General features: G+C 35.2%; 1 protein-coding gene across 1 annotated transcript in view; it reads left to right on the forward strand.

Annotated features, from left to right (window-relative positions):
* The first annotated feature begins 482 nt into the window (after positions 1-482).
* Positions 483-17,934, forward strand: part of LOC126761256 (somatostatin receptor type 5-like) — a 43,333-nt gene continuing 25,881 nt past the window's right edge. Inside the window, exon 1 of the mRNA XM_050477261.1 lies at positions 483-1,297. The gene's annotated coding sequence lies outside the window, so the exon portion shown is untranslated. The remainder of the gene's footprint in view (positions 1,298-17,934) is intronic.

The raw sequence follows: 17,934 nt of genomic DNA on the forward strand, positions 1-17,934 counted from the left end.
ATCAAATCGAAAAGAATTCGAGAAATTACAACAATAAGAACAACAATTTAAACATTTTTTATAAATAAGCGAAGACGTTTTGAATTTAAAACTAAAAAAAACACAAAAATGCCAAATTAGAACGAAGTTGAAACAGTTAATGTAATTACAACAACAAAAGTACCATTTTAAAAATAGCTTAAAAAATCGAAAAGAAAATATGTAAATAATTTCGAGTAATTACAACAACACAAGTAATTTTTTGGAAAATTGCTATAAACAATTGGAAAAAGGTTAGGCTTCTTTCAAAGAGAAAAATAGTGAATTGAATTTAAATATTTAAATTAAATAAAAAAAGTTGCAAAAAATGCAATAACAAAAGCAACATTTTCAAAATATTTTCAATACGGAAAAAATGCCAAAAAATATTATAAATTACAAAAACAAAAGCAACATTTAAAATAACTACTTTTAAAAACCATTCTAAAAGGAATAGTGTTTACATGTATTTTTAAGTCATAAGAAGTATAAAAACATTAACTTAAATATACAAAATTTTTCTCTTACATTTAAACTAAACAACTTGACAACAATTACAGTTTAAATAATAATTTGTTAATATATTTTTAAACTAAGTGTGTGTCAAGGGTGTTGCTATAAGATATACCACAAAAATTGCAATTAAAGTACGGCCTATTAGGTAAAAACCAAAAAACATAAAACTTCGAAATCTCAATTAAGTGTTTAAAATCTAAATTAAATGTAAAAAACTGCAAGAAACTAAAATTAAAATTAAAAAATTTTGCAAAAGTAAAAAAAATTAATTTAAAAAAATTAATAAAAAATTTGGAAAAAAAATAAAAAATAGCTATCAAGCTGAAAACATCGTACGATTTAAAAAAAAAACCGGAAAAAAGTAATAATCGAAAACTACACTGAATGTTTCAAAATATCAGTGTTAAAAAATCATATTTATTTATACAATTTCGCTGGAAATATTTTGTGACACATGTTACCATTTTATATATTTAAATATTTTATAAAAATTAAAGCGATTCAAACACAACGGTAGTCAAATTTACAACAGTGTTGCCCGTTATACTAAACTTGAAAGTTTTTCGAGGCACATAACTAAATATTCCAAAATATAATATATTGTTCAAGTATTCTTCAAAACTTTATTATAAATAAACAAAAACAAAAATCGCAATTATCATATATAACGGATGCGCCATTTCTTTACCTTTGATCTTAAACATAAATTTATGGACGCCTTTATGAATGGTACATAAAGCATCAGCGCGGCAAACCATATAAAGTGAGTACCAAAAAAAAGTCAGAATTTTAAACGACAATATAGCTAAACAAGAAAAACCGTTAAGTTCAGTTGCAACGAAGCTTGCATAATGTTCACAAATAAATACGTTTCTATACAAGGCCAAGATTTTCATCAAACGGTTTGTATGGCAGTTATACGCTATAGTGGTTCGATCTTAAAAATTTGTTCAAATATTGTAGGTTTTCTTTAGAAAATAATATATTGCAAATTTCAAGGTCTTGAGTGTGATCAGTAATTTGTACGGCATCTACTACTATGAGCAAAAAATAGTTAGACTTGGTCACGACACGATTTTGGTCGAAAATTTGCCGAAAAGTCCATAAAGAATCAATGCAGTATGCGACATTGCATTATCGTGATGAAAAAACCAGGAGTGGTCAGCCCTTTATGCCGGCCTCTTTTTACGAATACCTTCACGCAAACGGCGCATATGGCTCAAATAGTATTCTTTGTTAACAGGAAGGAATTCGGCGTGCATCACACCACCTAAATCAAAGATAACTTTCAAGATAACCTTGATTTTTGACCTACTTTGACGTGTTTTTTTCGGCTTCGGTTCACTTTTGCCATTTTTTGATATTCCGGCGATTGATCGTCTGCTTCGCCGTCTTATGTCCAGATATAAGACTCATTGCCAGTAATAATACGTTTCATGACATCCTAGTAGTCGGAGATCATTGTTTTAAAGACGTTAACGCGACTGTTTTTCGAAAAGAATTACTGAATTTGCAACCAATTGTCCTTTCACTTTTTTCGACCCAAATGATCTTTCCAAATGGGTTCACTGTTCCTTCCGATATTCTAACGATGCCAGTAAGATCTTTGACTGTTAATCGTCGATTCCCAAGCAGCAATTCCTTTATTTTTTTGACGTGTTGATCATCAATTGATGTTGATGGTCGTCCTGGACGTTGCTCGTCGCCAACGTGTTCTTGAACCTCTTTGAAGAATTTATACCAATCAAAATACACTGAACTGGCGCAAAAGGCGGTTATCGCCAGGACTGATGTTCAGAAATGTTTTGTTGTACATTTGGTGTTACTAACAGGGTATCATATTCTATGAGCTGGTCTCCTATGCCTTAACTCTTAATTGCGGCTTGTGCAATCAACAATTAGACCGACCGAAGGAAGTAATTGGCCAGAAGCGGCCAGTCATGGCCAATAGCGAAGGTATTGTGTTCCATCATGATATTTAGTGACTTACCAGAATCTCTGGGATCTCAAGTCGATGGCAAATGATTTTGCGTACGAAGAAATTGTCTAAAGAGAAGCTTATGAAAATCGACTGTAACCGGTTTTTGCCAATAAGTACGAGTAAATATTTTTATTAGGAAAAACACATTAAAACTAATAAAGGGCCGATCAGGGCTCATTAAACAAAACTTTTAACTCGTCTCATCATCCTGATCATATGCATGTATATACATTAACTCCATATCTACCTCAATTAGTTGTAGGTGATACGAATAACCGTTTGTTGAACTAAACCATTAATTTTTACAATCAATATATTTTTCGGATTTGGCCTGAAATACTATATATATTGTCGAACGTAAGAACAATCTTAGTCCTTAGTTGAAAAGAAATTTGACGAAAATCAAATAAAAATCGCCGAGACAGGTCCTTATTACAAGCAAACGACAGATTAACATTTTATTACAAGCTTGTAATATTGCTATCCAACTGTTGATGTCGATCAGTTACTGTCGTTGACAGCCAAGTTTCTATTATTCTTACGATAAAAAAAAATCAGGAATTCTGATTATTTTAGTTCATGAAGGTCAACTAAAGTCATACTTTTTATACAGTTTCCTAAAAAAAACTTACAAGTTAAAGAACCTGCAAGTTAAAGAATGAATGCGCCAATTTTATGTTTCCTGACACTAACTTATTCCTCTTTCTTTTGTTTTTTTCGGCGCTTCGCTCGAGCTTCACTTTGGAATTCACTTTTCATTTCTTACTTGTAATATTTCCGAAAAAGAAAAAACAGGAATTTAATTTACCTGACAATCTTTACAGTACTGAGTTATTGGTATTGTTCAGCCAATCGCTGCTCACAGCTCAAATTTCATTGCATTGTCAAGTTGGAGCGATTTTCCTAAAATTTTCCTTTACTGATTTCGTATTTACGTACTTGACTTGCAACCTAAAACTTTGTTGGTAACCAAGGCGGCCGACGACACACCCATCGGGCCAAATGTTGAACGAAATTGGCAAACAACTACAAAGTAAACCAAAGTCAATTGCAAACGAAGTCGCAGATCAGCGAACGAACAAAGAAGCAGCGGCTGGCTAACGCCTTAATGCCGCTTGCGGTCTGAGACAGATAACTGCCAAACGTCATAAATATATAATACAACAACCAAACAGTGTGCACAGCACACCACAAATCGCCTTTGCAGGCAGTCAAATTCCTTGCGAGTCCTTTACGCCCTCCAACTGCCGCGCACTCACCTTAAGCTGAGCGCGCAATTTACTTTCACCGTTAGCTGCTTGCTGCTTTCTCATTATATTCTCTGGCAGTGCGGTGTTTATTACCGTTGCAGCTGTCACCGCAGAGTCATCAGCGCTGAAGTTGTTGTCATTTGAGCGCTCTTACCAGCCAAGCACTCGTGAAATCGCACACACAAAGCACTCTTCGCATCGACACCACTCACCCACGCTTTCACCGATTCACTCACCAACTCACTTAGAAATCGTTTATAAAGTTTACGTGCAACGCAGCGCAAACCTGTTGCCGATAATTGCGTACAGTGGTGTGGTAAGTATTACGACTGAACGAGTGGAAGACATAAAAAGAGGCACGCAAGCGAAATATTATTTAAACGCGCGCGAGTTACGAGCGCATTAATGTGGAAATTCGTATGTATTTGTGAATTTGGATGTACTTTGTTCCGTTTTTTCGATAATGATAGACTTAGCCGCCGACAGAGCATGAAATGAACCACCACACCTGATGACAGGCGTATTGAGCCGTTGCCGTTGTCCATAGCTATAGTGGCAGCCATTGTCATTGTCAATGTCAATGCGCTAGTAAACTGTCATACTTCACGCCACATGCCACACGCTTTCGCTCTATGATGATATAGTTATGATTTTATTCAGCTATAACCACATAACGACACAAAGAAAGATATCAAGGAGTTTTAATGCATTATTCTATTGAAATGTTTATTTGTGTCATCAGGAAACTAAACAAATAATGGGGTTAATGATATTCATTTCAACCATAATACATACAAGTAAAGTGTCTTGATAAGCGTCAGCTATTGACTTTAATGAATATTTATGTATTATAACCATGATATCTACAGATATTAACTCTCATCCTTTCATTTGGCCATGTTTCACAATTTAAAGTTGCATTAAGAACTGCTTTAATCCCAGTGAACCGTAGTTACTGTCTACTTATCAGTCTAAACATGGTATGATCGGCACCGATGAGTCCAAAGCCAAAAAAATACAAGCAAATGCAGTGCCGTAGAACAGGCTGAAGTAGAGACTAACGGGTGATCCAAGCAAAGAAACTTTTTTCAATAGCCTTTTTTTGACAGATCACGCGTGAGTCGTGTCAAGCTGGTATACTAATTTTGTTTAGAATTGTTTGGCATTTGATCGTGGAAAGACTTCCGCCTAGCAACGACATCGCAATCGTATGATATCACACCGTTAAACTTTTGTAATATTTTTGGATATGTAAATAAAGTCTATGCGGACAATCCTGTTTCGATTCAGGCCTTGGAGCAAAACATCACGCTTGTCATTCGCCAGTTACCAGTCGAAACATCAGAACGAGTCAAATGCCAAAGAATGTTTTTTTCGAATGATAATACACATTCCCCATTGTGTTTGAAGTTTTTTTCTTTAAAAAAGTAGTAAACCTCGAAAGAGTGATGCATTTATATAGGTTCAGTTAAGCGCCAACCTCAATTGATTTTGATCTACTTATAGTTGCTCTCTTTATTATAAATTTAGAAATTCCCAGGTACATAGATTGCTCCTTAACTAGTTGTAAATGTAAAGCCTTCATATAAATATTTATGATTATTATAATTTGGAAAGCATCTTTAAAATATTTACGCTCTCTGAGAGCGCGAGAGAAGGACGAAATTGTACAGACAAAATATATTTCATTGACAATATTAAATGATAAAAAAAATTTGGATGAAGCATTAACTGTCCTATGGCTTAAATAATATATAATATTCGAGGTTAATATCGTGAAGATCAGTTTATATCTTACGACACATGCCCATATAAAGCTTATTGAAGTACGAGGTTGTTCTGATATGTGCTTAGCTCCACCGACCTATGACATCACTATCTAAAGATAAATTTTCTTTAGCGCAGTGTCATAATTTCATCCGAATCAGAGTTTACGTTTTATTTTGATCGCGTATGAAATCGGGCGCTTTCGGGAATTTTAGAGAAATGGAAAATATGCAATACCGGTCTGTGATTAGATTCTTACTTTTGGAAGAAAAAAAAGCATTGAAATCAAAGATCGCTTGGACATTGTTATTGCGCACGTTGCCTGCCAAGTATACAGTATGTAGTATGCAACAAATCGTCCAGGTCATATCCATTATCAAATCTTGTCTACAAGAAGCGCAAATGTGAGGCCACTTCATAGCAGAAGCTCTTAAAGCACAATTCGAAGGTAGTTTTGCGGTCTATGATTAGATTTTTGCTTTTGGAAGACAAAACGAAGCACTGAAATCAAAGATCGCTTGGACACTGCAATTGTCCACTTTGCCCAGCAAGTATATAGTAGTATGCATTTCAACAAATCATCTAGGTCATATTCTTTATTTATTTTTAGGTGTTGACTGTATTATCGTGGGATAAGGTAATAGTAACGGCTTTATGTGGTCTACATCGTCTACCTGGTGAAGAGCAAAGTAGTCATAAGGCTGTACTATGACGTATTATTGGCCCGATACGACGCCGAATTGCAGAAAGTTTCGATCGAAGTGGTCTTCCACTCTGACAGCGCTCGGGCTAACACTTCCGCCGTATTTAAGGAAAAATAAATCGAATTATTCAACCTTATTCATATTGCGACCTTCTTTTCTTTCCAAACTGACTGAAAATGATACTCGCTTGGCAAGAATTTCAGTTGACTGAGCAGGTTATCACCGCCAAGGAGCACTACTTTTCGGGCTAGAATACTATATTAAAAATTATTATTAATTTTAATTTTCGGGCTTCTTTCGTAGGCTATTTTTGATGTGGCCGCTCTCATAATGGCGTAAAAGCTTGATGAATGAATTGAATGAAACTTAATTTGTAAAAAAGCCGAAATTATTTAGAATTAGTAGAAAATTCTTATTTTATTATGAATGCCGTCGGGACCATTCTTGAGAAGAGAGTGCTACAATTATTCAGCGATATAAAAATGAATAAAACAATTTTGTATTGTAACACGTTTTAAAATTAGAAATACCCTTCGTTTTGGCAGATTGCTTGTGAAATGATGAAAAGGTCTTAGATTTCATTTCTTATACATTGATCCAATGGTTTTGACTCAGAGTTGTCTTTTCATTTGAAAAAAATTTTTGATAGCTGTTATGAGAAATAGCTTTTCAAGGTTATACCTGCAAGAGAGATGTGATGCTAAAATGAAATATAATTCTCAAATTTAATCAAAATGTGTTCTGTTTTCTTTTTTTTTTTTTTTGAGAAGATAATTTTATGTCATTTATGATTTAAACAAGATGTTGGCCAAATGACCACTACGGCTCCGTTTGCATATTTCTACCGGTTTACGCCAATTTTCAATGACCCAGTGCAGCATTTCTGTTTTTATAGTAGGTGAGAGCATCGAAATCCGCTAAAAGTATCCTACTTTCATCTCATGACTCTCCTACGGAACCACCGGTTAAGTTTCACTTCGTGGAAGGGACGGAATATTTAAGTCTCCTCTATTGGGCGGTTTAATCTGTTGAATGTTGTTGTTGCGAGGGTAAAAAAATATTACATGGTCAGAGTCTTTTATATATTGTATACATGTTGGAAAATTCGGACTAATGCCATTGTGGAATCTGTAAAGGTTGCTTCTAAAGCACTCATGTCCACTAAGTGTTTGGGTCAGATGGAAATCCAGGTCTCCAAGTCGTATGTCTATCCACAAATGGATGTCCGGCATAATTTTGTGCGTCCAACACCCTTTGGATGAGGAATGCCACCACTGCTGCCACATTTTGGTGCTCTTTTTCCTCCCCTCTATTTTTGCCGACACAACTTTAGGCGCTGAAAGCTGATACAATCGCTCGTGTTCATCTCCCAGGATGCCAATGGGTGGCATACTGGCTAGTACTTCAACAGCGTCGATTGATATAGTCGGGAAAGCACTTATTACTCGAAATGCAGATAGCCTATGCTCTGCAATTATTTGTTTAGCATACACTTTTATGTCCATTGCATGTAACTGTAATGCTGCTGCATCCAATATTATGGTACGGTGCAGCATTTCGGCTGTTGTGTGTTGAATGTTTTTTTCGTGCTCCTCGAGCGTTGCTCATTGATTGGCGTAAACCTTTGATTTAACATACATAAAAAAAAACAATAAAGTATATTCATTAAACTGAGTGATCTTCTCGACTATTTGACCGTTGCATCCTCAGAAAGTCACTGCTTGGTGTGCTCTATAAGCAAGAGCAATCAGTGGTCTATATTTGTTCAAAAATCAAGCCGGGCATAACGTTAGAGGCAATGGGGAGCGATATAGAGATATCATTAACGTATCTTTCGTATCTCAATTGGCAGATGTTGATGTGGACGACCTTATGATTATTCGCTAAACAGCAATTTATTGAAGAATATTTTGGTGGGCGGATTATCTCACATCGGGGGCCTGTGGCGTGGTGTCCAAGATCGTGCGACTTAAGCCCGCTGAACTATAATTTGTGGGATGTGTGTGAAGTTGCTGTCTATATAGATAAGCACGAGATGTTGCCTTGGGAGTGACTATTCGAAGCTGTTGCTGACATACAGTCTCAATTGGTACACAAAGTGAACGAAATTGGAACTCTCCGGTGGAATTTATTCCATCCAGCTGCGGGACCCGTTGCCCGAAATTATTTATAAAACATAATATTTTATAATAAAGTTAAGTCTTTGGCCATAACATTAAAGGATACGTGTTTTATTTAATCTTGAAAACCACATGTCTAAAAAAACACGCTGCACTTATTCCAAAATTTGTGCTGCTCTATTAAAAAGGATAATTTTCTAATAGCTAAGAGCTTTTAGCTATAATTTCGAGTTAAATTAAAACAAAGATAAAAGCTTAACACTTTTTCTTATTAGCCATTAATTATTGTATCTAGATATGCAACACAAATAACAGTAAAATAAATACTCATAAAAAAGGATTAAAAATTGTGCGCAAGTAAAAATTTTGTTGCGCTTACGAAACTGGCTACGATTTGCTGAAACCTGATAAATTCGTTTAACTTTCCACAATTAAATTGCAGTTATATAGCAAAGTATATATAGTTTGGTATATATATATACGTACCAAAAATATTCTGCGCTTGTCGACTATAAACTGTAGATACAAGCTAAAAGCTGCAGCTGCAACATTTTAAAATTTAGCTTTTCAGCACACCATTGAGACGGTAAAAGCAGATGAAAATCTTGCCGGCGACGCTACTGCGAGCCAGCAACACAATTACACCTACTACATTTGCTGCAGTTAATTTAGCAATTTATAGACAAACTCTAGAGCTGCAGAAAAAAAATTTGGACTTTGTGAAAGAAGTATAAAGCTGCCACCAAAAACGTGTTGTTGTTCTTGCTTTTGTAGTTGCGTATTTTAAATGGCAATTTTTAGTAGCCACCGGCGAGTTGCCGAAATCTGTGTGCAACACAAACAAAGCGGCACACGCTAACTAAGCAAACCACAATTGCTTGCAGCAGGACGACGGGGCGTATGAGTGATAGCGTTTTTAATCACAATGAACGAAGAACGCTTTGTTGTGGTGAGTGAGTAATATAAAGCGCGCTGAAAAGAAAAAAGTAAATAATATACAACCAGAGTATTCAACGCAGCAGATGAAGCACAAACATTTGCGGCAACCACACGTTGGCACGCACCACATCGCACCAATAACACATTGTTTGCCAGTATATGCCACACGGCGTTGGCAGTTTCTCACAACTACCATGCTACGTGTATTTGCAACGCCTTTCAGTTATTTTTTTTTTTATTCTTTGCACCAAATAACCCCTTTGGCCTTTGGTCTGTCTGCACTCTTGTTGCCCTTCTTGTTGTTGTTGCCCGTTTGTATTACAATGTTTTCCCTTTTGTAGGTCACTTAGCACCAGCGCAATAATGTGGCCGCCAGTGCGCACCCGCTTTCTTTGCATTATGTTGCATTGGTTGCTAGTTGGTAATAATGTGGCAAGTTGTAGCTGCAGTCGAGTTTATCTGTTGTTCAAGTTAGTTGGATAAATTGCTTGCCTTTCCTAATGCAATTTAATGTTGTGGCAAAATTGTTTCGCTTTGAGTGCAGAAGGCTAACAAGGTTTAAGATTTCATAATGGGTTTAGGGTTAGAAAAATATTTTATTAATTTTTTTACAATCTTTTAGATAATAAAAATTATGTCGCTTGATAACTTAAATGTAGGGGTCATTATAAAGAGTTTAGATATTTATTGGCATTCGAAGAACTCTTAACTTAATATACAAGGTCTGTCGCAAAAGAAACAGAACTTTTTAAATATAACTGTTTCTGGTGGCGCCACCTATTGGTGGGTATATGAAATAAAAAGCTTGATCTCTTGTTGACATTTCGGAAAAATTTTAAGACAATTGGATAACTACAGTCGATGTTATCGATCAAAAAGTGACAGCAGCTTTTGGTCATCGGTCGTAAAATGCATTTTGAACAAAGAGCAAATATTAAATTTTGTTTTAAACTTGGGAAAACGTTTACTGAAACACTTCAAATGATGAAAAAAGTTTATGGTGATCAGTGCCTATCCCATAGTAACGTGCATGAGTGGTTTAAGCGATTCCAAGAAGGTGGTGAGGACCTCTGTGACGATCAGAAGTCAGTCGTCTTCAGAAGTCAAAAACAAAGACAATGCTGATTTGTTTTTACGATTCCGAGGGTATTGTACACCGAGAGTTCGTCCCATCTGGCCAAACGATTAATGTTGTGTTTTACCTTGCTGTTATGAAGCGTCTTTTGTCACGCATTCGTCGTGCTCGACCACAATACGTTGAGGCAGGGTCCAGGTGCCTGTTGCACGATAATGCGCCGTGTCATCGGTCGACGCTTGTCACTGATTTTTTGACAAAAAACTCCATATTAACCATTAATCACTCAGGTCAGGTGAGTAGGGTCCCTGACCTGCATCCTGTGATTTTTAACTATTTAGAAAACTTCATTTACCCAAGAAAGGACATTGGTTTCAGGACATTTGAGCTGTCCAAAATGCGACGACCGATATTCTCAAGAGCATTCCGAAAAATGACCTTAAACACTCATTTGAAATGCTAATTGACCAGGCTAAACGCTGTATCGAAGCACAAGGAAACTACTTTGAATAAAAAATATAACTTTTGAAAAATATTAATTTTTTGTTGTTTTTTTAACAGTCCTGTTTCTTTTGCGACAGACCTTGTATATACATATTCTCTTAATATATACCAAAAAATTTAAAATTGATCCAGAAAACAGTTTCGGAGATATGAGCTATTTTTAACAAAAAGCTCAATTTAAAAAAAAAAAATTTTAAACTTTTTTTTTTGGAAAACCGCAATTTAGTCAAAATTTAGACCAGTCCTTTGATTACTACCTGTATTCATCTATATAAATAATAGATTTCTTTGGTTTTTGTATCTGAGATAATTTTAAGCTGAAAAATCTTCCGAATCAGACATCCTTTTTCAGAGGTGCCCTTGGTGATCGGAGTTTTATTGAAGTACAAAATAAATGCTGTAAATGTAAAATATTTTTATTTTTTCTGACTTGCAGGTTGATGTCATGTGGTATTCTACATACTTTCTCATTAACTATCTTCTTACAACTACCACCATCGCACGATCTTAATGAGATATCCTTCACTGATTTTTTAAAACAATTATTTCCAATACCAGTTAATTTGTCTAAATGTAGGTAAGCATTTTGTAAGGCTTCCATTACTTTTCTGTAATTCTAATAAGAATTATCGAGATAGGCAATTGTAGGCACTTTCTTTCTCTCTTTTGCTTGTTAAACTCTTAGTTAAGATTTTTATACAAGGTTATGCAATATCCAAGCTCTTGTTTCTATATTATTTATGCTCAAACGAGCCTAATAAACTTTAATTTAGGATCGGTCAAAGGACTAAGAGTTACAATTTATTAACAAGTCAATTAAAAAATTCAGCATGGCGGTACTAGGATGAAATCCATATAATTTCTCCTAACCTTCAAAAGGCGCGTGTATAAATTTAATAGCTGTCATCAGGCTTGCCATCAGGTTTTACATTTCTGGATCTATTTTTATTCAATATGGATGATATTTCGCTGTTCATAATATACACACACACACACAGTTATAAACAAAAGGCAAACATTTGTGTTTAAAATAATTATCTTCTTTTCAAACTCGGGATATATCAAACCAAAGCTGCCTTACTTCTTTCAAGGTTCTGCAAAATTGCACAGTGAGTTTCCACCAACCACTTAAAATTATAATATTATTATTTATTAAAAGCATCAGAGCCATAAACCAATAACGCTGTAAATAAACTAATAACTAAATATTAGACCAAGGTCTTCATCCGGCGGAAAGCGGATCACCATATGAACACTTACATGCGAGAATGTAATTTTACCTATAACACAATAGCTCCATAATAAGTGGATTTACGTATAAAAAAACTTAGTTATATATGTGCTTGCCCATATTAACACTGAATTGTTTGTTGTTTTAACAGAACACTTCGCCCACTGTGAACTTTGTTTGCTTTAGTTCAGTCAGTTCAGCGGAAGTTTGTTAACAACCGGATATGGGTTTGGTGTATACAATAACAACACTTTCTCTCCTATTGTAGACTTGTCTGTGTTTACTAAACTCTTGTTAACATTTATTAGCTACATAATTAAAATTCCACGAACACTCAGCGGTCGGGTGATACGCTGAAGCGTCAGAAGTGAAGCGAAGTGTCTCTTGGGCATACGCAGACATGTGTGAAAACTTGGTGTACGTTATTATTCTAAATGGCGACTTTTTGATGTGGGCGTAAATATATACATATATGCCTTTTTATACCCTGAACGGGGTATATTAAGTTTGTCACGAAGTTTGTAACACCCAGAAGGAAGCGTCGGAGACCGTATAAAGTATACATATATATAAATGATCAGTATGTTGAGCTGAGTCGATTTAACCATGTCGGTCTGTCCGTCCGTTCGTCCGTCCGTCTGTAAATATACGAACTAGTCCCTCAGTTTTTAAGATATCGTTTTGAAATTTTGCAAACGTCATTTTCTCATCAAGAAGCTGCTCATTTGTCGGAACTGAGGCTATCGGATCAATATAGCATATAGCTGCCATACAAACTGAACAATCGGAATCAAGTTCTTGTATGGAAAAATTGAACATTTGGCAATGTGTCTTCACAAAAGTTGGCAAAGGTATTTTTTTAAGGCAACAATGTAATATACGCAGAAATTGTTCAGATCGGCTCACTATACCATATAGCTGTCATAGAAACTGAACGATCAGAAAAAAGTTCTTGTATGAAACACTTTTGCATTTGACGGGATATCTTCACGAACTTTGACATAGATTACATATATAAGGTAATAATGTAATTTCCAAAAAAAAATTTCAGATCGGATTACTATAGCATATACTACAGCTTCCATTTAAAATGAACACAAAGTTACTAAAAGAAATGCACCTGTGAAGGGTATATTAGCATCGGTGCAGCCGAAGTTAACGTTTTTTCTTGTTTTTTCCTCATCTTGCAAAATTTCATTTAATTTGCAAAGCCGAAAATGAGTTAAGTATATACTTAAGCAACACTTATTAGGTTTGCCAACGGCTGGCGGCAATTTCATCAAGAAAAACAAAATGTGAATAAAGTGCATATGTCGTTTAACGGCGGCATAATCATATAAACAACAACGCCTGAGGGATTTAATTACAATGTATGCCAAAGTTGGCTCTAGATTATGCAGTGTCTCTATTTTATAACATGTCGCTCACAGCCCACATAATTCAAAATTTATAGGTATTGGCAAAAACTTTTGAACAAGATGGTGTGAAGAAAACCTTCCAATTTCGCGTAACTTTGTTTTAGAATTTGGCAAAAGAGAGCGAAATAATGCTTCTGCGCCGAATTCGTAAAACTAGTTCGGTTGGATGGAACTCCTCAGCTTTATTGTACGTTGATGTGGCTGGCGATAAAGAAATGAAATGCTTATGACGATATACTTAGACCAAGAAGATAAACAAAACAAAAGAGACAGCGAAAAGTTGAGAAACATATAAAAATAAAGAAAGTAAAAGCAAGTGAGAGCAAAAATGAGAGGGAAATATATAGTAACTAGGGGATCCGGCCACGCGTTGCTGTGGTATATATTTTATAATATTATTCATATAATCTCTGAATATCTACATTGACAACGGCATTTCCAACATTGAATAATGCTGTTCAAGTTTCTCTGATAAAGAGAAAAAGGATCGAAGAGAGAGTAACAGAGAATCGCATCTATAGAGATGCAACTGGACGTTTTTTGATAAACAAAAAACTTCTATGTTAACGAAAAATAAGAGAAACATATAAAAAATAAAGAAAGTAAAAGTAATGTTGAGAGCAAAATTTTCATTGAAAATATATAGTAACTGAGCTGATGAGAGTTTCAAACTCGCGTTGCTGTCTGTATATATTTTATAATATTATTCATATAATAAACTATTCGATTCTTCTAAGTTGGTTCGAACTGGACACAGTGTGCTAAATTTTACTAAAATCGGTTCAGTAGTTTAGGAGTCCATCGCGAACAAACAACGTGACACGTACTGTTTATATATAAAGGTTAGTACAAAAAGTTCAATATCTTCTATCGTTATTCATTTCAACTTTAAATAGTGAATAGCTCTGCAGCAAAATCACTGGAAGTGTAAATGAAGAATGTGGTTATGGCCTCATTCTCAGGTAGTTGATGCGGATTTACTCAAAACTAAGCTACACCATGAACTTTGCCTAGCTTCATAAATAAGGTGCGAATCGGAATTAGTTAACTTTTAATCTTCTGCTTTGAGTTCTAGATGACTTGCACTTCAAAAAAATAGTGGAATATTATATACGAAGAGTTATCAGAATAGAATTATATTGACATTTATGGTATATAACTGGCACTTACATCTCTGACTTATGCTTGACCAATCTACTCTCTTCAGATTAGCTATTAAGAAGTAGACTTATCATTTGGGACTTCAGAAGTTTGGCTTACTACAGGTCAGGCTTAGCAGCAATGTCACAAAGCATTGAATGTTGAAATTTTAATGTGAAAACTATAGTATATAAACTTTCTGATGAATATATATTTTGGATGCCACTTAATTAATTCAGTTAAAGTTAGAATCTAAATGGTAAGTCTAAGAGATGTAGCCTTTGCAGTCGGCGAGTCTCTTCACTATTGTCCAGTAGGTTAATGGCGTGTATGTTGGGGTGGCAGCTTAGGCGATTAAGATATCTTGAACTGAGTTACTGAATGTCGCACTTCACCATATTTATTCCGCGTTCTTTCTGTAAGTTAATATATTTGATGTACCACGAAGGGTTTGCGCTCAACCTACCTGTTTTCGACTGATAGCTTTGAATTTGTTCTACGTTCGATTTACTTGCAGTTCTTCAGATTTGTATTCCATATGTCCAAATCGCTTCTAAAATGCTTTTACATAAGATTACCTTATTTTTAAGGCTAGGTTTCGATTTAGGATCCACTAACCAGTACATTTTTCTTGTCTTGATTTCAAGATGATCGCGTTTGGTTTTATGTGTTGCTGCTATGTTAGTCTTCTGCTTAATTGCATCCCGAGATACTTAGCGCTAGTGCTTTTTGGGATAATGGTTTGAATTGAGATTGACACTGGGGCAATCTACTGTTTTCATGATGAAGGTAGCATGTGCTGATTTTGTTTCATTTACCATAGTGTTTCAATTTTGAAGCCAAGATTGTACTGCGTTCAGTTCTTTTTGAACAGTTTCAGTGTCTTCGTTTGCAGAGTAAGCAGATGCAAGAATGATGGTGTCGTCTGTATATGTGGCAATTATTATATATTCGCCGTTTATTATTGACATGTCGGCAGCGGAAATTGTGTATAATGTAAGGCCAAGCACACAGCGGAATACTAACTTTGACTTCATATTTGTCGGATGTGTCATTATTAATTATAACGTAGAAATGTCTGTAATCTAGGTATGACATAAGAAATAGGTAGAGTGGAGGTATTAGTTTCATTTTTATTTTTAGGAGTTGTTATCCTTGTGCCAGACTTTGTCAAGAGCTTGTTGAATCTCTAAGAAAACTGTCTCAGAGCACCGTTTCTCTTACAGATATTTTAGTATGGTTTTAACGATTCTGTGACAGTGTGCAGGACTTCCACGTAGTTGCCTGAAACCAAATTGATAGTGCAGGATAACGGTTAAGGATTCCAGAACTGGCAGTAATCGACGAAGAAATGTTCTTTCAAATATTTTTATGAATATTGTCAGCAAACTTATTGGCCTGTAAAAGGATATTTCGGTCTCAGGCTGGTTTGACTTCGAACGTAAGGTTTAAAATGTTTAATCGCATTCACAGGACAATATTGCTAAAATGTAACCGAGCGAATGCGAATAGAATGATATATGATAGTGAAAAAGAGCTTTGAAAGCCAATAACCGGTTCTTGGTATTTAAGCATTTGAAACAATATGACCAAATTCATTATTCCATAAAGCCTTAATACTGAACTTGAATTTCTATATGATTTTGAATTGAAGTAACTGTGTAATGCTGCTTAGCATTTGTGAATCTTTCTTTGAGTTGCACCCAACAGAAAAAGTTGTTGACGTTTTATGTGTTCCTTTGTTAATAAACAAACTTAAATTCCTTGCAAGCCTATGGCCCACCTATCAACACATAATGTGCACAATTATGGCATATCGCACAAAAGCTCCACTCCTGCAAGTATCTTCCATACAAACAACATAAAGGCGGAAGAAAGCAATTATACGCTCCCTTAATGCCGCCGATAAGTACAGCAACTAAATGACCTAATGCAGGGCATAAAATATTTACAATGTCTACAAACATAGCATGGCATAACCAAGCATAGCATAGCATTTGGCGTTAGCAACCGTCCAAGCACAACCAGCCAAATTTCATGCAATTTGAAATTACAAAGATAAACAATAAATGGATAAAGGAGAAGCGACAAAAACGAATTTAAATAAATATCAACAGTAAATCGAACGAAACACACAAACATACCAGCAAAAACATGGATTTGTGGGTGGGTTGGTTGAGGCAAAACTGCTTTTGGATGTCGCAAGAGCACTTGGCTAGCGGCGTTGACTACATAGCACCAGCAGTATAGCATAAATACAATTGCTTGTTGTTGTTGTAGCATTTTTCTTTTTACGCGATTTATATGCAAACTTCTTTGTTTGTATTTGTCCAATTCGAAAGTAAATTGAATGCAGTGAAATTCTGAAATTTCTTTATGCCGTTTACTTAGTGACGCCTGCGGCAACAAAAGCTTCAGCGCAACGCATAGAAATTGAAAGATAGCAAGGCAGTGCTGAAAAATCTAGCAACAAATAAATGTTGCCAATGGCTAAGTGGCGGACAATTGAAACAAACCGACAGACACTTCGCGCCACTTCAAATAATACACGCGGAAATAAAGCCAGAATTTTATTTCCTTTTAGAAAGAAGAAATTCAATGTTTTTTTTTGCGTCGAGAAAAAAAAGGAAAATTTTTTTTTTTTAATTTTTTTCTCCAAAGCAAACAAAGATTTGAATTTTATATGCATTTGATATTGTACAAAAAGTATTTTATATTCAAGGTTGCGTGAGTGAAATGCTCAACACAAAGCAGGAGCATGTTAAAATATTTTATTTGATATAAACAAGTAACTGTAAACAAGTAAGGAAGAGCTAAGTTCGGGTCCAAGCGAACATTTTATACTAGTGCAGCTTGCAAGAATCAAAACCACGGAAATAACTTAAAGCGCAAACCGTCAACCAAGGGATCGGAATCCATACATATACATATGTATATTAGGGTGCTTTTTTTTGGAACTATTTATTTTTTTCAGTCCCGTCACGAAATTTCCTTGTGAAATTCAGGGGAATTTTTATTTTCAGGGTATTTCCAAGGAAATTTCTTGACGGGACTGAAAAAAATTAATAGTTTCAAAAAAACACCCTAATGCACATGTATAACTCATACACTAACCGACATATTCGACAAAAAGAAAAACATTGTACATATGTAGTATATTAGAGTTGGGAGTAGTCTCATACTAATAAACTGTTCTGAGATTCATTAAGATACCTCACATACCATCACCTATCATATGGAGTAAAGTCAGCCGGATATTATATGTTTGTTA

Source organism: Bactrocera neohumeralis, chromosome 6 (genome assembly GCF_024586455.1).
Source record: "Bactrocera neohumeralis isolate Rockhampton chromosome 6, APGP_CSIRO_Bneo_wtdbg2-racon-allhic-juicebox.fasta_v2, whole genome shotgun sequence".
NCBI classification, from domain to species: domain Eukaryota; kingdom Metazoa; phylum Arthropoda; class Insecta; order Diptera; family Tephritidae; genus Bactrocera; species Bactrocera neohumeralis.